At 36.6% G+C, this 25,527-nt stretch overlaps 1 protein-coding gene across 1 annotated transcript in view; it reads left to right on the forward strand.

Annotated features, from left to right (window-relative positions):
• ASH1L (ASH1 like histone lysine methyltransferase) overlaps window positions 1-25,527 on the forward strand; it is a 193,892-nt gene that overhangs the window by 15,766 nt on the left and 152,599 nt on the right. The gene's annotated exons all lie outside the window — the stretch shown is intronic.

Here is a 25,527-nt window from a genome sequence, read left to right on the forward strand (position 1 = left end):
TATAGTTTTTGGTTTCTGAGGAAAGCTATCTGTATACTCACAAAATTGTTGGTAATGAGTAGGTGCTTATTCTTCCAACAGTTACTTTAACGTAGGATGTTGACTATATTACTACCCTCTAAATTAGTTCTTCATAATTAATGGGAAGAACATGAATTACAGAATCAGAAGCAAATTCAAATCCTGACTTAATTACTGCACACAGGTTATTTGGTTTATCTTACTGAGCTGTGTTTTTCTCATTTATTACATGGAACTGTTTATGCCTACATTAAATGGATATATAAAGAATTAAATTTCGATAAACAAGACTTGGAAACAACCCAAGTGCCCATCAACAAACAGTTGACTTAAGAAGATGTGGTGTGTGTATATATGTGCATATATGTGTATATATGGAATATTACCCATAAAAGAATGAAATATTGCCATTTGCAGCAACATGGATAGACTTAGAGTATATTATAATTAGTAAAGTAAGTCAGAGAAAGACAAATATTATATGACATTACTTACATGTGGAATCTAAAAATAATATAAATGAATCTTCGTAGAAAACAGAAACAGACCTACAGACAGAAAACACATTTATGGTTATCAAAGGGGAGAAAGGGATGGAAAGTCAAATTAGGAATATAATCAACAATTGTACGTGAAGTAGATATGCAGTATGGATTTACTGTATAGAGCAGGAAATTATGTTCAGTATGTTATGATAACCTATAATGGAATATAATCTGAAAAAGATGCTGAATCCCTTTGCTGTACATCTCAAATGAACACAATATTGTAAGTCAGCTTTACTTCAGTTTTAAAAAAATAATTAAATTTGTGTATAGTATTTAGTATGAGATAAATTCTTGTAAGTGTTCTCCCTTTTTACAGCCTAGGATATGGCTTTATAACCTGGGATCTCTGGAAAGGTTTAGTTTTTTATGATTGCTCTCGGACTATGATAATCTGTGAAGAATTTTGTGTTCATTTTGATGCATTTTTACATAGCTCTTAGCAGCTTTACTAAGGGTTTCATCACTCCAAAAAGACTGAGCATCGGTGGCTCAGGAGAGAAAGCTAGACTGTTACGAGGCATATTGGTAGTCTAAGAACGTTGTGGAGCAGAAGTGGAGGGAGAGGGAGTTGTTTTATTTATTTTAAAGCAAGGCTTTGCCAAAACAACCAAAACATTTCCCCCCAATTCTTCAAAAGTAGTTGGGTTTTTGTTAGTGCTGATTTTAAAGCAAGATTAGGTCTTAGATTTCTAGTAAAAACATAGAAACGTACATTATATATTTTATTTCTTAATAGAAGTTTTCTTTCGGCAGTGTTCAGAGGGCAAAAATAATTGCCCTGTGAAAAAATATTTTGCTAGAATGATTGCTGTTTATGTGATTTTTTTTTTGGCTGTGCTGGTTTTTCATTGCTGCACACGGGCTTCTCGTTGTGGTGGCTTCTCTTATTGCAGAGCTAGGGCCCTAGGGCGCACGGGCTTCAACAGCCAGTAGTTGTGGCTCCTGGGCTTCTAGAGCACAGGCTCAGTAGCTGTGGCACTTGGCCTTAGTTGCCCCATGACATCTAGGATCCTCTGGGATCAGGGATGGAACTCTTGATGGCCTGCATTGACAGGCAGATTCTTTACCGTTGACCACCAGAGAAGCCCAGTTCATATAACAGCAAAATATAATGGTTCAGTTCCTCAAGTGAAATTTTCCCTTTCTCAAATTATGTGACATATTGTTAAATTTACAGTAGTTGACTCATGGACCCTATTATTTAGAGCAGTCCAAATATGTCATTTATTTTTTAAAAATTTTTAATCCAAAATTTAGGAATTGTCACATTAATAACTAAAGTTTGAAGTTTAGTTCATTCCTTTGAGAAGTATTAGGTACTTTTTGTATCTTTTAGTTAAAGTTGTAGAAGTTATAGATTTTCAGGGTCCTATTTTTTAAAATGTATTTTCCCCCAGTTTTATTGTGATAAGATTTTACATACAGCACAGTGTACAGTTTAACATGTATTTGGTTTATTTTTCATTACTTTTGAGATTTACCTTTCTATATTACATTTTGGCAAAATTAAAAAATTTTATAATGTTCAATGTTGGCAAGAATATAGGGGAAACAAACACTCTCATGCACTGTTGGTGGAGAGTGGTATTGATACTATACTTTTTAAGAGCAGTTTGCTTATATCTGTGACAATTTAAAATGGACAATTCCTTGATTCCACAGTATTACTTCTAAGAAACTATCTTATAGAATACTTGCAAGATATTTACTTTATATCTTATATATATATATACTTATATATATTAGTATACATATATACTTATAGAATACTTGCAAGAATACTTGTAAAATATTTATTAGAAGTATAGATTCCTGATACCTTCTTATTGGTTCTGACTCAATATGTCTGGGTATTTTTAAAAATATCTTTATTGAGGTATAATTCATGTATCATACCATCCACCCATTTAAACTGTACAGTTTGTGGTTTTGTTATTGATATATAACATTATTAATTTTTAAAAGTTATAAAATACGTTAATATAGAATTTGCCATTTTGATCATTTTTAAGTGTAAATTCGGTGTCACTAATTCCATTCACAGTGTTGTGCAACCATCCTCACTATCTGTTTCCAAAACCATCTCATCATACCAAATAGAAACTCTGTAACCAATAAATAATAAATCTGTATTGTTACAGAGCCCCCTCCCCCAATCTCTGGTGATTTATAATCTACTTCTGCCTCTATGAAATTGTCTATTCTGGGTGCCTCATATAAATGGAATCATGCAGTATTTGTCCTTTTGTCTCTGGCTTATTTCACTGGCATAATGTCTTCAAGTTCATCCATTTGTAGCATGTACCAGAACTTCATTTTTGTGGTTGAATAATATTCCATGTACATTTATGCCACATTTTGTTTAAAATTCGTCATCTGTGGATACTTGGTTTGCTTCCACGTTTTAGCTATGGGAAAACATGCTGCAGTGAACACTGGTGTACAACATCTGTTTGAATTCCTGTGTTCCATTTCTTTGGGTACTATACTTAGGAGCAGAATTGTTGGATCCTGTGATTCTTTGAGGAACTGCCAAACTGTTTTCCATAGCAACTATACCATTTCGCAGTCCCATCAGCAGCGCATGGAGGTTTCAGTTAGGTTCCAGTTACTCCAAATCCTCATCAGTACTTGTTATTTTCTGTGTGTGTGTGTGTTCGTGTGTATGTATGTGTATTTTAAATAATAGCCACTCTAAAGAATATGAAGCTGTGTCTCGCTGTATCTCACTGTGGTTTTCCGTCCCTTTTCCCTGATGACTAATAATGTTGAACATCCTTTCCTGAGCTTATTTGATTTGTATATCTTCTTTGGAGAAATGTCTGTTTAAATCTTTTGACTATGTTTGAATTGTGGATTTGTTTTGTTGTTGCTGAGTTTTCAGGGTTCTAGATATATTCTGTATATGACTTGGTAATATTTTTTTCCTGTGCTGTGAGTTGTCTTTTTCACTATCTTGATAGTGTCATCTGATGCACAACTGTTTTCACCTCTGATAAACTCTAATTCGTCTATTTTTTCTGCTATTGCCTGTGCTTTGGTGTCATAGCCAAGATATCTCTTCCAAATCTAGCATCATAAGGATTTTCCCCTATGTTGTCTTCTAAAAGGTTTACAGTCCTATCTCTTACATTTCAGTCTTTGAAAGATTTTCAGGTACACCTCTCACCCTGAACTTGTTCTCAACTGATTACTATAGCAAGGAATACTTTGGACACAGAAAACTGCTACAAACTTAATGTCTAAGAGTATGGATACTGGACTAGCAGCTTTGATCAGTATTACACTCCTGTGATTCACTTTAAAAGACAAGAAAGGAAACAAACATTGTTACCATCAATATACTTCTCTCCCTTCTTTTTAGACAATCATGTGATAACCCCATATGACAACTAAGCAGAACAACATTTCTTAATCAAAATGAAGAAAACTATTCTGTATAATGAAGTTATCTTACTTGGAAAAAAAAAACAAGTTGTTTGGAACCAAAATTGGTGCAAAGAAATTTCTAGGCGTTTCTAACTCCAACATCAGAGCCTTTGATAGCTCCCCTATAGCTCAGATGGTAAAGAATCTGCCTGCAATACAGGAGACCTGGGTTCGATCCCTGGGTCAGGAAGATCCTCTGGAGAAGGGACTGGCAATCCACTCCAGTATTCTTGACTGGAGAACCCCACGGATAGAGGAGCCTGGCGGGCTACAGTTCTTGGGGTCACAAAGAGTTGGACACGACTAAGCAACTAACCCAGCACAAATATATATATGTATACAAGCAAATACATGTAATCCCACCCTCCCCACTTAAAAATATAAATGGTACCATACTGTACACACTTTTCTTCATCATTCATTTTTCCACTTATATAGCATGTTAGTATATTCTGGAGGATTTTCCTGTACAAAAACTAAGAGAGCTTCTTTAGCCTTTTGAAATATGGTTAATAAGTGTTTTTTTCCAGTTTGTCATTTGTCTTTAGATTTTGCTTATTGTTTATTTTGCCATGCAGAAATCTTTAGTTTTTTTTAAAGAATTTAATTAATAAATCTTTCCTTTTATGGCTTTGAGAATTTGACATGTCGCTAAAAAGGCCTTCACTTCAAGTTTATTAAAGTTCTTATATATTTTCATGTTTCATTTTTCATTATTATTAATTTTGGCATGCCACAGAGCTTGCAGGACCTTCGTTTCCCAACCAGGGATCAGACCAGGATCCATAGCAGTGAATGCTTAAGTTGTAACCACTGAACCATTGGGCAGTTCCCTAATGTTTCATTTTAAATATATAAATATTTGATCCATTTGAAGTTTACTATGATATATGAGTTGTGGATCGAACTTTATTTTTTTCCAAATAGCTGCAAGTTGTCCTAATACTTTAAGAATTTTTTTTTAGTCCTCAGAATTGAAACACTACCTATATTGTACACTGAATTTCTGTGTGTACTTGGGTCTGGTCTGATTTCGCACTTTGTGTCATTCATTGTTCTCTATTTGCCAGCATGGTAGTTTTAGTTATTAGGTTTTATATCTGGTAGGGCTAATCCTTCCTCATTATTCATGTTTTAGAGTGTTCCTAATATGCATTATTGCATATTAGTTTATAAACTTTATGTGATTTTAATAAAAACAGATTTTTTTCTAGAACTTGTTCAGTTGATTGCAAAGTTCATATTTCGTTCTTTTTTTTTTTTAATCTGTGGTTAAACTTGGAACCTATTTGGTAGATGAGTAGCTCAGCTGGTAAAGAATCAGCCTGCAGTGCAGGAGACCCTGGTTCAATTCCTGGGTTGGGAAGATCCCCTGGAGAAGGGAAAAACTGCCCACTCCAGTATTCCAGCCTGGAGAATTCCATGGACTATATTGTCCATGGAGTCACAAAGAGTCGGACACAACTGAGCAACTTCCACTTCACTTCACTTCTTTGAGAAACTCTGAATTTGCTTTGCCAAAATTTAGGGTGTTCAGATGGGCTCCTGAGACCCTCTCCCCAGCAAAAGGCTGCCTGCGTGCTGTGGGTGGAGAGCTGGAGGGTGTACGCTAGACCTTGGACTGGCAAATAGACGCCTGGCGGGGGTGGTCAGCGTGCCAGAGTTTCCTCCCCAACAACAACTGAATTTTTAAAATATCTGAAAACTGAGGGGACTTCCCTGGTGGCTCAGACAGTAAAGAATCCGCCTGCAATGCAGGAAACCTGGGTTCGATCCCTGAGTCGGGAAGATCCTTTGGAGAAGGAAATGACAACCCACTCCAGTACTCTTGCCTGGAGAATCCCTCGGACAGAGGAGCCTGGTGGACAGAGTCGCCGAACAGCACACACTCTCTCTCTCACACACACTCACACTCACACAAACACACACACACACACACTCACACTCACACTCTAACACCTTTTCGTCGAGCAACACACACACGCACACACACACTCTAACACTTTTTTTTTTTTTTGGACCTTTGAAGATTTTTCTTACCTCCTAAGAGGCCACAGTGCAACAACCATGGTATCTTATTGCTGGAATGAATTATTTTGTTGTAGTAAACGGATATTTATGGTGTTAAGCCTGCCATATGGCTAGAGTGGAAATCACCTGATTGTTTTATAAGAAACACATTATTAAATGTATAATAGATCTTCCTATCTCATTTTTGTTTGTTTGTAGTGGAAAGAAATGTTTTCTTTTGAGTTTCATATAAAAGTTCGGGTCTGGCTGTCTTGTTACTTTATGTAGTGTCTGTGTCATTTCATAAGTTGTCAGAATGGTATAGTCATTCTTCTGTTGCAGTATTTTAGAAAGTGAAAGTAGAGGTGGAAGTCATAATATTTACTTGTATTTATCACACACTAACTTAAAAGGAAAAGAGGCAATGGTACTTTCCTTTTTAGTATTTAAACAAAATTCCAGCTTTGGAATTGTGCAGCATAGCTAGTTATATGTGATCTTAGTTTACTTAGGATACTAAATTGAAACATGCTCTTTTGTAACAAATGAAAAATAACTAAAATGCTTATTTCCTGTAGCAAGTGATTAAAACTGAAACTTGTGTGAGAGAAAAGGGATTGGGGGATATTTCATACCACTGTATACTGATTTTATGTGTGTGCACGCACACGTGCACTCAGTCATGTCTGATTCTTTGTGACCTGATCAACTGTAGCCCACCATGCTCCTTTGTCCATGGGATTTTCCTGTTACCAGTACTGGAGTGGGTTGCCATTTCCTCCTCCAGGGGATCTTCAGAGCCAGGGATTGAACCCGAGTCTCCTGCATTGTAGGTGAATTCTTTACTGCTGAGCCACTGGGGAAGCCCCCATTATAAATTAGGTCAAATAAGATTGAGATTTGGTGTTAAGTTTTTGTTATTGAATAGTTTATTTGATGTCATTTTACCATCGTTGAGTGAATTGAATGAGCAAAGTGAATTACAAACAACATTTACAGCTGTAATTATAATTTCCCTGCCAAAAGATACTTTTTTGCTTGGAAAAGAAATGACTATGCTGACTTAATAGATTATTTAAGAAACAGTACATTGTAGATGTAATTTTGAATTTCACTGATGTAATTTTTATGGAGACACATTAAAACCCTCATTGCATCCAGGTATTCTAATTAGGGCCTATTGGCCTAAGATTTTTATTAAATTATAGAACTGATTGATGTCGTTTCTTTAGTAAGAAAATATGCAGATAATAATGACAGTTATCTCTATTCTTGCTCTGTTCTTGGTTAATTTGCCTAGTAGTCTTAAAATTGTTTCACACAGATTCTAATTGTTTATGTGTTTGGCTGTTCCAGGTCTTAGTTGGAGCACACAGGATCATTAGTTGGGGCATGCAGGATCTTTAGTTGCAGCATGTGAACTCTTAATGGTGCATGTAGGATCTAGTTGCCTGACCAGGGTCCCCTGTGTGGGGAGCAGGGAGTCCTAGGCACTGGACCTCCAGAGAAATCCAGGAGTTTCTTTAAATTATGCCATCTATTAGATTAGCTTGGTTTTGGATAAAATGTATGTATTTTTAATTGATATACAATTCTAACATCATAAAATTTCCTCTTTTAAAGTGTGTAGTTCAGTGGTTTTTAGTATATCTCCTCATATATTAGCTACATACAAAGGTGTGCAACCATCACCACTAATTTCAGAATATTTTCATTACCTTAAATATATGTTTTAATTTGGCTATTACATTTTTGAAAACTGATCACAGGGCTAATGTTTTTACTTTCTACTTCACAAAAGAGGGTCAAATTTTGTATCTCTTAATTTTGAGCATAATCTCTAAAGTGGGCTTGTAGCAATGTTTTATTTATTTCTCTATAAAATATTTGATTGCCTGTCCTGTGCAGTAAATGAGTAATTGTGATATAGAATGATAACTTACAACAAAGCTAGCAGAGGTGATGAAATTCCAGCTGAGATATTGAAATCCTTTTAAAAGATGATGCTATTAAAAAGTGCTGCACTCAATATGTCAGCAAATTTGGAAAACTTAGCAGTGGCCACAGGACTGGAAAAGATCAGTTTTCATTCCAATTCCAAAGAAGAGCAACACCAAAGAATGTTCAGACTACTGTACAGTTACATTCATATCACATGCTAGTAAGGTTATGCTCAAAATCCTTGAAGCTAGGCTTCGGCAGTATGTGATTCAAGAACTTCCAGACGTACAAGCTGGGTTTAAAAAAGGCATAGGAATCAGAGATCAAATTGCCAACATTCACTGGATCATGGAGAAAGCGAAGGAACTTCAGAAACACATCTACTTCTGTTTTATTGACTACACTAAAGCCTTTGACTGTGGATCACAACAAACTGTGGAAAATTCTTAAAGAGATGAGAGTATCAGACCACCTTACCTGTCTCCTGAGAAACCTGTATGTGGGGCAAGAAACAAAGTTAGAATCTTACATAGAACAACTCTTTGGTTCGAAATTGGGAAAGGAGTATGACAAGGCTGTGTATGGCACTCTGCTTACTTTTGTACAGAGTACATCATGCCAAATGCTGGGCTGGGTGAATCATAAGCTAGAATCACAGTTGTTGGGAGAAATATCAGCAACCTCAGATATGCAGATGATACTACTCTAATGGCAGAAACTGAAAGGAAAAAAGAGCCTCTTGATGAAGGTGAAAGAGGAGAGTGAAAAAAACTGGCTTAAAACTCAGCATTAAAAAAACTAAAATCATGGAATCCGGTCCCATCACCCTCATGGCAAAAAGACGGGGAAAAAGTGGAAACCATGACAGATTTTATTTTCTTGGGTTCCAGAATCACTGTTGACAGTGACTACAGTCATGAAATTAAAATACGCTTGCTCCTTGGAAGGAAAGTAATGACAAACTTGGACAGTGTATTGAAAACAAAGACATCACTTTGCCATCAAAGGTCCATATACTGTAGTTTTTCTGGTAGTCATGTATGGATGTGAAAGTTGGACCACAAAGAAGGCTGAGTGCCAGAGAATAGATACTTTTGATCTGTGGTGTTGGAGAAAACTCTTGAGAGTCCCTTGGACTGCAAGGAGATCAAACCAGTCAATTCTACAGGAAATCAGTCCTGAATATTCATTGGAAAGACTGATGCTGAAGCTTCAGTGCTTTGGCCACCTGATGCGAAAAGCCAACTCACTGGAAAAGACCCTGATGTTGGGAGAGATTGAGGGCAAGAGAAAGGGGCAGTAGAAGGTAAGATGGTTAGATAGTATCACTGACTTAATGGACATGAAGTTGAGCAAACTCCTGTAGAGAGTGAAGTATGAGGAAGCCTGGTATACCGCAGTCCATGGAGTCGCAAAGTGTCAGGCATAACTTAGTGACTTCTCAACAACAAATGAGAACTTCCATAATAGAAATATGTGTGAAGTGTTTATAGGACTGTTTGGAGAAGGTAGTGAGCAGGAGAGTATGCATGGAAAGCCTTACAGTGGAACTTATATTTAAAATTAGATGTTGACATTTTTGCTAGCATTTGCTAGACAAATTCTGATTTGAGGACAAAGGAAATAGTAAAGGGCAAAGGTGACTTTAGCATGTTTCCTAGATGTTTGTGAATTGTGCTGTCAAACAGTTTGACAGCACTTTAGTGTAGGTGGGCACTAAGAAAATAATAAAGAATGGAGGACAAGTGGGGAACTTAACAACTGTTTGTATTGTACTCTAAAATTAAAATTGCTTTCTTGAAAAGTTTTTCTATTTGAGAAATTTAGGATTCCTTGTAGTAAGAACCCTATCATTTGTAACTATGATATTAAATCTTACCAAGGTCATAGTACCTGAATTTTATTTTCTAAATCTGTTAACAGCTGACTGCTTTGGTCTTCATGCATACTTAGTCGCTTTAGTCGTGTCCAACTTTTTGTGACCCTGTGGACTGTAGCCCACCAGGTTCCTTTGTCCATGGAATTCCCCAGGCAAGAATACTGGGGTGGGTTGCCATGCCCAGGGCATGCCTTCTCCAGGGCATCTTCCTGATCCAGGGATCAAACCTGTGTCTCATGTCTTCTGCATTGGAAGGCAAGTTCTTTACCATTAGCACTTGGTCTCATGCAGGAGAAATACTGGGGCAGGTTTGTAGAATTTATTGAGAACACAGAACTACAACAGCAGATGGCATTAGAGATCAGGTTTAAGGATGAGTTGCAAGGATTTAACTGTTAAGGGGGGAAGGGAAATTAGGTGAATTGGGGATTCAGAGTATAGCTGGCAAAGTTCAATATGACCCTCGGGCGTTGCTGGTCTGTTTAAAGGTTTATCTGTAGTATTTTTTAAAACCAACTATTTAAAAAATCTAGAAATTAAGAATTCTCTCCCAAGAAGATAAGGAAATTTTTGTTGTATGTCTAATAACTCCTTCTCTCCCAACTAAAAAAAAAGGTAGAAAAATATGAAGGTGGCATACAGGATCTATTTAATAGCCTTAGCTTCTTTATTTTAACTAGGTATCACTTTGCACCAAGTACCTAATATTAGATGTTAAGAGTGGTATATCTGACTGGGTAAAGATTTACCTGGGAAAAGGGGCAGTAGTTTGCATATTAACTGTGGCTTCCTTGGATATAAATATGAGTCTTTCTTCAAACTGGATTTATGGTGTTCCTAAAACTTTGGTTTCTCCAAAATCTATTTTCTAAAGAAGGAATACATACTAGCAAAAGAAGATAATGTCTCAAAGATGTCAGAAATAAGTAGTGTTAAAGTGAAATAGTAATGAGAGCCCACACTCTTTAAACAGAATAGGTTCCGAACTATTAAATTTGATCTTTTTTTCCTCTTTATTCTTTAACAGTCAAGTTCTGGTCTACTGTGTGTATTTTACCTTCATTTTTGGAAAACATTTCAAAGTTGATGTGCAAGTCAAGAACTTGTAATAAAGTTCCACTCCTCTATTAGGAAGTTGGAGTTTAGGAGGTGTACAAAAGCATTTTGACAAAAATTCACAGATGGTAAATATATACATTAGGATATTTTAACTGTTTTTAGCCAAGCTACATAGAATTACTAACATCTGAGTAGGTATGTGAAAGTAAAAAGACAACCCCAGAGTTCAGTAGTAACTTTCACAGTAAAAACGGTGGAAGAAGATAGGCCTGAACCCCACCTTTTCATTTTTTGGCTTAATTGCTAAGTATGATTATCCTGTAGTTCCTTGTCTAGTCCTTGATTGCATGGGTAGGGAGCTACAGAAGACTGCTGAAGAAATCACAGATTCTGAAAATTAAGAGCCAAAGGCAGGGGAGCTTGGTAACTTTTCTTTTTAAACTGTTTGTTAATTGTGACTGTTAGGAATTCTCAGAGAAGTGGAAAATCTCCTAGGCATTCTTGGTGACATGTTTTTCTTCTCTTTCAGCCTTGAAGTAAATTGTCTAAGATAAAGATGAGAAATTAGAAAAGTAAGTTTAAGATTACTAAGTTCCTAAATAAAAAGAAAAAAAGTTTCAGTATACAATAGAGAGAAGAGGTAGGATGATGGAGTGGAAAGACTCAGCTCAAATGTCACCCAACTCTTTGAAATGTTACCTGAACCTTCCCAGGCAGAGTTAATTACTCTAACTTCTGTGCTTCCATTGCATATATTTCTCTGTTTTTAACATAAATCACATTATATTGTAATTATTAATTTGTCTTTTGCTAGTGAATGCTCTTTAATTGTCAAGGTGACCTTTTTAGTTTTTGCATTTCATGATCAACACAGAACATGCTTTAAAAACAGTTCAATAAAATTATAGACTGTGGGTTTATCTATAAGCATAAATACTGCCACCAAAAATACTGCCCTTAATATACAGCTTGGGGATAAGAGAATGTGTTTGCCTATCCCTAAGATAGTGCTTATTCATGTAACTTTCATAAGTGAACTACTCATAAATATTTTCTTTCATTTACTTATAGTATGTACATATTAAAACTTATTAGGTTCTATTGTGATTAATACAGTCAATAGGTCTTTAATTTTAAGAAGTTAGTATTATTGGTAGTAGTGCTTGCAACTGTGGCTGTTTCATGAATTTCCTGGTAAGGCACAACTTTGGTAACTACTCTTCTAATAGATCAAACAAAAACTTTCCTTTGTTTTGTCACAACACAGAGAGGTGAGCTAAGTTATCTATGTTATCTCCATTTAGAAACAACTCCCCACATTAGGCTCTTAGTTTAAGAAAATATTTTTAGTAGTCAAATACCTTTTAATGCATCTGACATATCTTAGTGACTCACCCACTAAAAGGTGGTACCAGATTCTTATCAACCAAGGGCTCTTGTGCCCAGGCAGCAAGTCAAACTCTGGCAGGGGTGTTAGCATCAGAGTAATAATTTATTTGCAGGGCACCAAGCAAGGAGAATGAGCAGCTCATGAACCTTCTTCTGGTTGTTTGGTGCTAAGGTAACGGGGATGTTTCGGGAATGTCCACCATCTGGTTATAATCAGCCTGGGGTCTGTGTGCTTGTGCCCAGCATGTAGTCACCCTCTTCCACCTGGGTAGGAGTCTTAGTTTCTACAGAACGCTCACGGATATACACCAGATTGTTATTCATGTCCCTCAGGAGAAACCTTGAGATCCCTGTGACACTACTGCCCTAATGGTTAACTGCTTGAGCCTACTGTTTGGAGCTCCTTGAAGGCCTAGAAGATTGTTTTTCTTTTTTTTTTTTTTCAAGTAATGGGAACACAGAGGTGCTTTTGTACCCAGGAACTCTCCATAGGGTCCTGGTTGGTCTCAGTATCCTCTTTTCTTTGATACTCCTCAGTCCTGAGGGTAACAGGAGCAGGACAAGAAAGGAAATAAAGCTCCACAGGGTCCTGGTTGGTCTCAGTATCCTCTTTTCTTTGATACTTCTCAGTCCTGAGGGTAACAGGGGCAGGACAAGAAAGGAAATAAAGCTTTGGATAAAGATGTTAGTCATAAACCCTATATGAAGTTGGTTTTAGGGAGAGTTTGTCTCCAGACGAATCCCAGGTGAAACTTTTATTCTTACTGCTATCTGGTTTATGTTTACCCAGTGCTTTTTTTTTAATACCAATTTTTTTTGTGTTTAAGCTCCTTAGTTCTTATCAGTGAGTTCAAGACTTGCTAAATAGAAGACCATCACATTCTTCTTACTTGTAACTTGTGAGCTGAGTGCCATCTGTGAGTGTAGTCTTTCTTATATCAACTTATGGGAAGGTTCAGAACACAAGTCCACATTATCCCCCTGTTACTTTTCCATTGCCATGTTCTTTTTGTAAAGGTTATTCAAGCAGGAATACCTGATGGTATATAGGTATCTCCAGGTTCTGCGTTGAATGGAATTCTGTTTTACCTTCATACTGATTGTTTGCTTTGAAAGCTGCTTGAGCTAGAATTACTTTGTAGCAGAGAAGAGAATGGTTGGCATAGATCCCAGCTTCTCCAGGGCAGAGGCTAGTATGCATATTTCCCCAGATCTTCACATTTCAATAAAGCTTTCTTTTCTCCCTTTAACACACACAAAACAGACTGTTAAGGGGGCAGTCTTAGATCTGCCAAGATCTGCCCTAAGCCGTGAAGACAAAATAAGGTCGGTGCCACTCTTTTCCCAAAATACCATCAATTGTAGATGCTCCCATAAATGGAGGGGAAAAGCAGATCCTTTCTATTGCACAGTGCAGCCTCTGCTATAAATGTACCAAGAAGATTAAAACTACCATAATTAGTCTCCTCAGGCTCAGCTTCAGTTCTTGCTTTCATTTTGTAGTTGCAACTTCTCTAAATCAGCGTTGCTTTTGGCTGATTGAGCAGTTTACTTTCTTTTAAAGTGTAGCATGTTAGGGATATCTGCTTGAGTATGTATTGTAGTTTGTTTTAATGGAGTACATAATAAGATATGCTAAATGTGAAAAATATTTCTCATTTCATTGTTGATTTTGCTAATGGAAAAAGTCATTATTGAAACAAATTGGTAGAAGGCATAACTTGCTTAGTCCCAGAGAATTAAGCCCAAATATCATCATGCTGACTCACTAATTCACATACTGCTTTTTATGGTTGTCTGTTCATATCTTTATTTCATTTTAGTGACTGTATATCATGCCAGAGGTGTTTACATACAGACTGCTCCATAAGTACGCGTTGCTAGTAAATTCTGAGGTACAGCTGCTTAGAAGTGCAGATTTTTGGATTACATCAGAATTAATGGCCCTGTATGATGAGATAACAAACCTGGAGCTTTTATGAAACTTCATGAATAGGGACAAAAGGTTGAGTACCTGATGGAAAAAATGTATATTTTTTTCCTTTGACCTCATTTAGGGAGTCTAAACCACTGAAGGCATTTTTCTAAATTGTTCTTCTTTGCCAATTAGTTACATAGGGATTTATGGGGAGAAATCTTGAGAGAAAGAGTATAGATTAATTTATACGTGTGCTGTGGTAGTGATTTTACACTTCAGAAATAAACTGGGTATAAAGAATCTAAAGACTTTTCCTCTACTGTTAATACCTAAGAAAGATTGGTGTCTTATGTTTGTTGCTTAAGTTATATTCAATAGCAGGAAGAGCCTCTCCATATCATTATTAATATTCATTTATTATAGTATTCTCTGAAGGAATTAAACTTCCTCTAGTAACATATGTTGGTTGACTCTTTAATGGGGTCAATATAGTATAAAAAAAAATGAGCAGGTGCAGCCGCCTAATTAATGGTTATGTAATTTAAGAAAAACCCATAGTGGTCTGCTTTTGAAAAGAAAAACTTGTGTGGTTTTATATTAAAATACTTGATATAATTATCTGTATGTTAAATTTTCTTTAATTTTCTTTTGAGACTTTCCCCCCAACCCCCATTCTCGGATGTTCTGGTTCTCTCTTTGATTGTATGTCACAAACTGAACCTTTGCACATTTATTGAAGATGTTTTCTGAATATTTTCATAAGTGGACTTAAGATTCTTCCCTTACAGTTCTTATTTTTAACATAATTTTGCAAGTAATTTACATTCCATACAGTCACTTGGGAAAAACTGCCCATAAACATTTTTCTTTGCCTTTTTTAATGGTTGTCCTAGAGTTTGCAATATACATTTGCAACTAATTTAATTAACCTTGAAGTAACACTGTTTTGCTTTACAGATACCTTGTAATAATAAAATAGCACAAATTCCTCCTTCCTTTCCTTGTCTCTTGTATCATTACAGTCATTCATTTCATTGTAAATAAAGATACACATTCACATCATCATACTTTATTGAATGCATTGTTGCTATTATTATTTTAAATAAGCTTATCTGTTAGATTAGATAAAAATAAGAAAACTAAGGAATTCACTGGTGGTCCTATGGTCAGGATCCTGCACTTCCACTGCAGGGAACACATCCCTGATAAGGGAACTAAGATTCCCCCATTCCTCTCAGTGCCGCTAAAAAAAAAGAATAAGAAAAATAAAAGTTTTTATTTTACCTTCACTTCTTCTCTAGTGGTCTTTTATTCTTTATATAGATTCAAGTTTCTGACCTATTAGCATTTTCCTTCTCTCTAAAGAACTTCTTTTAATTTGCAAGACATGTCTACTGAAAACAAATTCCCTCAAATTTCTGTCAGGGAAAGTCTGTTTCTTCTTCATTTTTAAAGAATAATTTCACAGGTTACAGAATTCTAGCTGTTTTTTTTTTTTTTTTTTCCTTCTAACCCTTTCAGTATTTTACTCCACTCTCTTCTTGTTTGCACAGTGTCTGAGGAGAAGTTGGATATAATTTTTATTTTTGCTCATCTGTAGTTAAGAGGACAGTTTTTTATATTTTGGTTAGCCTGTACCTCTAGATTGTAAACTGAGACTTCCCTGGCGGGTCAGTGGTTAAGAAACCACCCTGCAGTAGAGGGGACATGGCTTCAGTCCTTGGTTGGGGAACTAAGAACGCACATGCTGCAGAGCAACTGGAGAGCCTACAAGCTCTGGAACCTGAGTGCCACAACTGGAGAATCTGTGCGAAGCAATGGAAGATCCTGCCTGACACAGTGAAGACCCCTCATGCTGCAGCTAAGACCCAATGCAGACAAATATTTAAAACAAAAAACCCAAATACTTCTGGGTGCCCCCTCCCTTCTTAGGTAGAACAGGATGGCTAGAGTGGACTAGAGTTGGGTATTTCCTCCCACCAGATTGATTAGGCTTTTGATAAATCCCAGCAGGTTAAGCAGGTTAAGTTTCTCCTGAGGGCAGACCTTGTTAGAAACAGAATGATCTGGCATATTTCAAAATGGTTCCTTCCCCCCTCTGCAGGAATTAAGAGGGAATTTTTCTCGTTGTGCCAACCTAGTGGAGATCCAGAAGATAAAACTCATAAAAGTTTGTGGGAATCACAGTAATTGAGTTCTCCTGGAGTTTTCAACTCTCAAACTAGTCTACATTGAGCTTCAGCAGTTTATCACTTTAGAGTTGAGGTTTCCCTACCCTAGCACTCAGTCGTTCCACCAGGGTTTCTGCTCTGGTAAATGATTCTCCAGCAGTCACTTCAGTTTTGGGGCCTGTAGTTTACTCTCTGACCTCGTGTCTATTATGGATATAATTGTTTATTCTTTCCATTTAACTTTTCACCTGTTGTTAGGATAGAATGTTAACCTCCATACTTCTCCATAAATCTTTTTTTTAAACCCTATTCAATTTTTTAAAATATCTATATTTCCTTTATTTATTTAAGCTGCTCCAGGTCTTAGTTGTGGCATGCGGGGTCTAGTTCCCTGACCAGGGATCAAACCTGGACCCCCTACATTAAGAGCACAGGGTCTTATCCACTGGACTACCAGGGAAAAGTGAAAGTCACTCAGTTGTTTCTGATTCTTTGCTACCCCATGGACTATACAGTCCATGGAATTCTTGAGGCCAGAATACTGGAATGAGTAGCCGTTCTCTCCTCTAGGAGCTCTTGCTACCCCAGGGATTGAACCCAGGTCCCACACATTGCTGGATTCTTTACCAGCTGAGCACAAGGGAAGCCCAAGAATACTGGAGTGGGTAGCCTAGCCCTTCTCCAGTGGATCTTCCCCACCCAGGAATCAAACTGAGATCTCCTGCATTGCAGGCAGGTTCTTTATCAACCAAGCTATCAGGGAAGCCCAGACTACCCGGGAAGTCCCTTGATTAACAAACATTGTAATAGGAGTGTGTATGCATGCGTGTTCAGTTGATTCAGTCATGTCTAACGCTTTGCGACCCCATGGACTGTATCCCACCAGGGTCCTGTGTCCATGGGATTCTCCAGGCAGAATACTGGAGTGGGTTTTTGTGCCCTCCTCCAGGGGATCTTCCTGGCCTGGGCATTGAACCTGTATCTCCTGCATTGAAGGCAGATTCTTCAACCCACTGAGCCACCTGGAAAGCCCAGAAGTGTGTATAATTGGTTTGTAAGAAGATAAAACTGTGAATTTCCATTTATATCTCAGCTTTTGTTACAAGCAGAGTAGTTTCAAAATGTGTCATGTACTAGGATGATAGGAGGATCTTTCTGGCACATATCATGTAAAAAATGAATATATAAACTACTAAGGCACATTACTGTTTTAGTGGATTCCAGTAAGCTACTTTGAATAACTTTTCCTGTGTTGATATTGTTATCTATAGAGTGTAACTTTAAAGCTTTCCTTTGTTCAAGTGCTCTTTTTTTTAACATGTAATAACGCTATCCTTTCCTGCTTCATTAAGTACATGACAAGTTAATTTCAGAATCTCTTAGTATAGTAAGAATGATGAAAATAGCCTACTGTATTTCTGTTGACAGAGTAGTTCTGTAACTGAAATTCTGTGCTGTAATTCTCTAAACACACAACTTGAGGATTTGAACAAAACATCCTATTCTTGGTTCCAAAATCTTAAGTTATGAGCACATAACCTTCACTATGTTTGTTTGTTGTCAGTACCAATTAAATAATAATTTAAACTATCTTTTCCTTTTTTTGACATCCCCGTGAAGTCCCCTGAACCACCAGAGAAGTCCCAGTTTATAATCTATAGAATTTTGTACAAATTTTTTTTGAGATTCTGTTGTTATGGTTTGTGCATTGCAGATATCTTTCATTCAATAATCAAAACAGAATTTTAATTTTGTCATCCTGTGCTGTCAAGTATTTATGTCTGATGTGTGAGATACAGAAGTAGCGTATTTAATTATGTCATTAACATTTTGCTCTGAGCAGAGTGAGATTTTAGGAACAAGTTTTTCAAGAAAATGTTTTCTCAAAAGGAATTGAGCAAATCTCTATAAAAATTTTTTGTCGTCAACTTAGAGGTTATCGGCAATTTGTAGAAGTACTTCAGAAAGCTTATTCAAATATGAGTGAGTGAGTGAAGTTGCTCAGTTGTGTCCGACTCTTTCGACCCCATGGACTGTAGGAGCCTACCAGGCTCCTCCATCCATGGGATTCTCCAGGCAGGAGTACTGGAGTGGGTTGCCATTTCCTTCTCCAGAGGATCTTCCTGACCCAGGGATTGAACCCAGGTCTCCCACATTGTAGGCAGACGCTTTACCGTCTGAGCCACCAGGGAAGTCAGATATTAGGGCTCATGAATCTTCTCCATAAATACAATTTTTTTAAGGTTAAAAAAAATATTTATTGGCTGCACTGGGTCTTCTTCACTGCAGCATGCAGGGTCTTTAATTTCAGCATGCAGGATTTTTTTTCTAGTTGAGGCATATGGGATAGTTCCCTGACTGGTGATGGAACCCAGGCCCCTGCATTGCCAACTGGACCACCAGTGAAATCCCCATGAAGACATTGTAAGACCTTTTTTTTTTTTTTTAATGGAATGAGAATAACCCTTGTTCTAGATATTTTGTTCTCCTCTAACATTTTCTTCTTTTTTATACTATTTACTATGTCCAGATTAAGAATTATAATGAATAAAGGTGATTTATTTTGGAGTTTCTCTCATGAAATTTTGAGCTAAATAAACATTTTTCTTTAATTAATTTTCACACAATGTCAAGAGTTCCCAAAGAGGAATTTTCTTGAAAGATTCAAGGATTGCTAAGAGTTAAATATTTCACTTAAAGGCTAGTAGTAATATATTTAATGTTGTTTAGCTTAGTGTACTAAAATTTTAGGAAGATTAGAATTATGACATAAATGCAATTCTTATTATTCTCTTATATGATTATTTAAGTATTAATTCATGATCTTTTATTTATTTATTTATTGACTAAACCATGTGGCATATGGGATCTTAGCTCCTGGACCAAAGATCAGCCCCATGCCCCCTACAGTGCTGGAAGAGTGAAGTCTTAACCCCTGGAACACCAGGGAAGTCCCCATGATATCTTTTAAAAGGAGATAGTTTAAATTATTTTTATAATTTTTTTCATGTCTCCCTGTTTGTAGGTTACCCTTTAATTAGATTCTGTGAATATATTTATAGAGGTCTCATTTATTTTTCTTAATTCTCTTGTACTTCTTGGCAGTCACTCATAATAATGGCAAAATATGAAATCCCTGATTTAAAAAACACATATACTTTCTTTTACTAGTGATTTTGAACGTTTTTTTCTTGTTCTACTAATCAGTTCTCTTTGAATTGTCTTTCCATATATTTGCTTGTGTTTTATTTTGAGATATTGGAGGATTTTTTTATTTTTTAAACTACATCTGAGTCTTTTCCTTTATATATATATCTTGTTATTAATGCCTTTCTCCCAGAAAGATTACCTGAAGATAGAGAAGAACTAAAAGTTTACCTACAGTTTATTCTAAGCCCCTTCAAGGTGGGAAGTTGGGACTGGAATTCTTCAAGGTCTGTACCCTCAGTGACCCAGCTCTTAAGAAGGGCTCAGAATTGGAAATGAAAAAACAAGAAAGTTATTGATCATGAAAAGCAACATGAGGTAGACACAACTAACAGCAGGATTAAATTTTGCAGGAACTTCAAATAATATATTTGTTGAATAAAGAATATAAAGTAAGTTTATTTGAAAAGATTAAAGACTTAAAGAAGAATAAGCCTTTAAAAAATGACCAGGCAGATTTTCAAAAAGAAGCCAATGTCCTATATTTTCTAGATATGAAAAACTGTATTTTCTTGATGAAAAATGTATTCATTGACATTTAAAACTCAGTGAATAATTTAAGCATCTAATTTAGACACAGCTGTGGAGAGAATAGTAAACCAGAAAATAACATTGAGAAAACACCACTGTGGGCTTCCGAAATGGCTCAGTGGTAAAGAATCCGCCTACCAAGCAGGGGACACAGATTTGATCCCTGGGTTGGAAAGATCCCCTAGAGAAGGAAATGGTAACCCAGTATTCTTACCTGGGAGACCCCATGTACAGAAGAGCCTGATGGACTCCAGCTACGATTCATGGGGTTGCAGAGTCAGACACAACTTAGCAAGTAAACAACCACCATCAGTCACCTCATGAAAAGGATGAAGGGTGAAACAACAGTACACGAGCTTGGGAAACAGAAACACACCCATGGAGACAAACAGAAGAAGAAAAATATCAGTTGTGTAAAAGTGAAAATAGAAGCATCACATGTGAAACAGTGAGAAAGGAAGAATAAGATGGAAATGAGCAAGATTCAAAAGGTTGGGAGTGTGATATATATGAAAAAAAGAAATACAATATATGCGTAACTGATATCTTTAAAGAAGAAGGCAGAAATTTTAAACTTATCAGTAGAGCAAAGAACCTCTTTGTGAACCAGGTGAAAGGATCGAATTACCTCCTGAGGATAAAATTCAAGATGTTCTCAAACATCAAAATCCAGAACCAAAGAACAGTGGGACAAAATCCATAATGTCCTCAAACTGGACAGTTTCATCTATACCAAAATGATAATGACAGACATTTTTGAAAACCTCATTCTTCAGGAAATTTTAGAAAGCAACCTTCAGTCTCTTTGTTAGCCACAAAGGAATGTTACATACTTAGTTGCTCAGTTGTGTCCAAGTCTTTGCGACCCCATGGACTGTAGTCTGCCAGGTTCTTCTGTCCATGGAGATTCTCCAGGCAAGAATATTGCAGTGGGTTGCCATGCCCTCCTTCAGGGAATCTTCCCAACCCAGGGATTGAACCGAGGTCTTCCACATTGCAGATAAATTCTTTACCAGCTGAGTCACCAGGGAAGCACAAACAATGTAGAAATGAGAGAGAAAATGAAAGTCATTTAAGTATATACTGATCTCTTCATTTAATCTAGTAGGAGTCAGTGTCAGTTGTTAAAACTGATACTGTAAAAAGCTGGTGTAGTAAAAAAATTATATATGTATGTCTAATTGAATAATGAGGCAGCAACGGGAAGAGAATGCTGATTTAATCACTGCTAATAATGTCAGCAAATATTGAAGGCTAAGTATACTATAAGTTACTCTTTTATACTTCTCTGGAGCACAAGTATACATGTCTCAGACTTTTTAATGGAACAGAAAAATAAGCACATTATGTGCCGTTTAAACAAAATGTCAGTCTATGAAAGGTCAGAGTAAAAAATACAGTATAACTAATTCACTTTATAGAAACTAACACAGCATTGTAAATCAGCTGTACTCCTATAAAGAATTTTTTTAAAGTAACAATATATGATAGTGTGCTATTAGTCTATCAAGGTTGTCATAACAAAATATCACAGGCCAAGTAGTTTAAAATCATGAATTTATTTTATCATTTACTGTCTGTTAGTTTCTGATGAAGGCTTTTTTTCTGGCTTCACTGTGTCCTCCCGTGGCCAAGTGCAGGTGTCTGCAACCTCCAGGCCACAGACCTGTTACCTCCTGTCTCATTGGCAGCATTAGATTAGAAATAAAGCGCACAAAAAATGGAATGCGTTGGAATCATCCAGAAATCATCCCCCCGCCCCCCGCCTCCGCCCCTGACTCCTGGTCCATGGAAAAACTGTCTTCCTTAAAATTGGTCCCTGGTGCCAGAATGGTTGCGGACCGCTGGCCAAGTGCAACGAAAGAGATATCTGGGCTCTCTTGCTTGTAAAAGGGTATCATTTTTATTGGATTAGAGCCCCAACTTTATGACCTCATTTAACCTTAAGTAAGGTCCTCCTTAAAGGCCCTATCTCTAAGTTCAGTCACATGAGCATCAGGACTGTGACATTTGAATTCAGGGTTATACAATTCAGTCTATAACAGATGGACAGTCCCAAAAATTGAACATGTGGTAAACTACCACAAGAAGTAAAGAATAATATCTTCTAATGATAATGCAGAAAAACTAGTAAAACCAGATAGTGAAAAATTTTATGGTCTTGAACTTACTAGATCTCAGAATTTCAAGAAAATTAACAAAATAACTTTCTTAAATTTTTTATTTATTTTATGTTTTTATTATTTTACTTATGTGTTTTTGGCTGTGCTACACAGGTTTTTCTCTCCTTGGGGCAAGTGGGGGCTCTTCAGTTGTAGTGTGCAGGCTCCTTGTTGCCGTGGCTTCTCTTGTTGCAGAGCATAGGCTTTAGGGCGCTTGGGCTTCGGTGGCTTCGGCTCCTTGGCTCTAGAGCACAGGCTCAGTAGTTGTGGCACCTGGGCTTAGTTGCTTCGTGGCGTGTGGAATCTTCCTGGAGCAGGGATCAAACCCCTCCTGCTTGTGTCAGGCAGACTCTCTACCACTGAGCCACCAGGGAAGTCCAACAAAATAACTTTTAATTTTCACGGAAAGCTGTAGTTAAAGGAGCAATACCTTTAAATATTGAAAGAAAATAATAAAAATAAATGGAATAAATCATCCCACTCTATAGTTACCAAGAGAACAGAATCATCCTAAGAAAAGAAGACTGTTTGAGAAACCTGAAGGCATAAGTGAACTAGTAGATGAAGGCAGTAACTATCCAAATGGTGGTTCCTTTAGGGAGAAATTAAACATACTTAGTAAGTCTAACCCAGAAATAAAGAAAAATTAGGGAAAACAATATATAAAACATGTAGTGGTAAAAGTCTTAATAATTCCAGATACAGTAGAAATTAAAACTGTAAAAAATATATCTGCTTAATTATATATGCAAGTAAGTGTGAAAAGGAAAAGTGATCTTTGGAAAAAAAGATACCTGAGTTCAGAAATCAGAACATGTTAACTAACCAATCACCATAAATATAATAGAGAAGACCCTCAAAAGGCTACTACCCTTGTTAAAAAATGCTGGTCTTAGATGACTTTGGTTTAATTCTATAAAATCTTTAGGAAAAGATAGTTTCAAAATTAAGTTAAACATTTCAGAGCATAAAAAAGGGAGGAATGTGAGTATAAAATTAATCCTGAAGATTCTCAAGGCCGGGAGCTGACTGGCTCAGATCATGAACTCCTTATTACAAAATTGAGACTTAAATTGAAGAAAGTAGGGAAAACCGCTAGTCCATTCAGGTGTGACCTAAATCAAATCCCTCAACGATTATACAGTGGAAGTGACAAATAGATTCAAAGGATTAGATCTGATAGACAGAGTGCCTGAAGAACTATGGAGGGAGGTTTGTAACACTGTACAGGAGGCTGTGATCAAAACCAGCCCCAAGAAAAAGAAATGCAAAAAGGCAAAATGGTTGTCTGAGGAGGCCTTACAAATAGCTGAGAAGAGAAGAGAAGCGAAAGGCAAAGGAGAAAAGGAAAGATATACTCATCTGAATGCAGAGTTCAAAGAAGAACAAGGAGAGAGAAGCCTTCCTGAGTGATCAATGGCGAGAAACGGAGGAAACCAATAGAATGGGGAAGACTGGAGATCTCTTCAAGAAAGTTAGCAATACCAAGGGAGCATTTCATGCAAGGGTCCACGATAAAGGACAGAAACGGTAAGGACCTAACAGAAGCAGAAGATATTATGAAGAGGTGGCAAGAAGACATAGAAGAACTATACAAAAAAGATCTTAATGATCCAGATAACCATGATGGTGTGATCACTCAACTAGAGCCAGGCATCCTGGAGTGCGAAGTCAAGTGGGCAAGGAAGCAACTCTCTAAGCTAGTGGAAGTGATGAAATTTTAGCTGAGCTATTTCAAAATAATCCTAAAAGCTGATGCTGTTAAAGTGCTGCACTCAATATGCCAGCAAATTTGGAAAAACTCAGCAGGGGCCACAGAACTGGAAAAGGTCAGTTTTCATTCCAGGCCCCAAAAAAGGGCAAAGCCAAAGAATGTTCAAACTACTGCACAATTGCACTCATTTCACATGCTAACTAGCAAGGTAATGCTCAAAGTCTTTCAAGCTAGGCTTCAACAGTATGTGAACCGAGAACTTCCAGATGTATAGGCTGGATTTAGAAAAGGCAGAGGAACCAGAGATCATATTACCAACATCCATTAGATCATAGAAAAAGCAAGAGAATTCCAAAAAAGCATCTACTTCTGCTTCATTGACTACGCCAAAGCCTTTGACCATGTGGATCACAACAAACTGTGGAAAATTCTTAAAAGACATAGGAATACCAGACCACCTTATTCTGTCTCCTGCGAAACCCATATGCAGGTCAGGAAGCAAGAGTTCAGACCTTACATGGAATAACTGGTTTAATATCGCAGATTCTTTCCAACCTTAGTCTTTCATCTTCTTTTATTCTCTGATTTTCTCCATAGCACATTTCACTATCTGATATTCTCAGTGTTTTACCTTTTTATTGCCTCTTGCCATTCTCATGCATTATAATGAAATTTCTGTGTTGAAGGGAAATTTTTCGTTGCTGTTATTCCTAGCATTTAAACAGAAGGTACTTTAAAACTATTTGTTGAAAAAATGAATTACTGATGAAGCAAGAGTTCAAGATTATAAAGTAGATAAAATCAGTAGTGTTTTTGAATACCATCAGTTTAGAGTTAAAAAATGTAACAAAAAATGTATTCACAGAAATAACATTGTTTATAAAATATTCAGAAATAAATGTGACAGCAAGTGTTTAGGAGCTGTACAAATAAAATTATCGATATCTAGTAACACCAATAAGCTTGACTAAATAGATAAATTTACTTTAGTTATTGTGGAGCCAAAGTTAATGTTGAGATATCTTTTTTTCCTATTTCAATATATGAAATTAATGCTACTTGGAGTTTTTCAATATTTTATATTAACTTCAAGGTCATCTAGAAGTATACATATGCAGAAATAACCAGGAAGACTTATGAAAATATTCTAGAAAGTAACGGTTATGGCTGTACAATTCTGTGAATATACCAAAAACTTGCATTTGTGCTCAGAAAGGGTAAGTTTTACGTTATGTGAATTATATCTTAATAATGTTATAAATAACCAAGGAATTCCTATAGGATTACAAAAAGTCAAATATTTTTTAAAGTATTAAAACATATTGTAAAGTTATAGTATCAACATATTATTGTATTAATGGCTCAGCAATAAACATTAATGTGAAAGTGAAATCACTCAGTCGTGTCTGACTCTTTGCAACCCCATGGGCTATAGCCTACTAGGCTCCTCCGTCCATGGGATTTTCCAGGTAAGAGTACTGAAGTGAGTTGCCATTTCCTTCTCCAGAACATAAATGTAAAAGAAGCAAAATCGAGAGCTTAGACCTA

The sequence above is a fragment of the Budorcas taxicolor genome, chromosome 3 (assembly GCF_023091745.1).
Source record: "Budorcas taxicolor isolate Tak-1 chromosome 3, Takin1.1, whole genome shotgun sequence".
Taxonomy (NCBI): Eukaryota; Metazoa; Chordata; class Mammalia; order Artiodactyla; family Bovidae; genus Budorcas; species Budorcas taxicolor.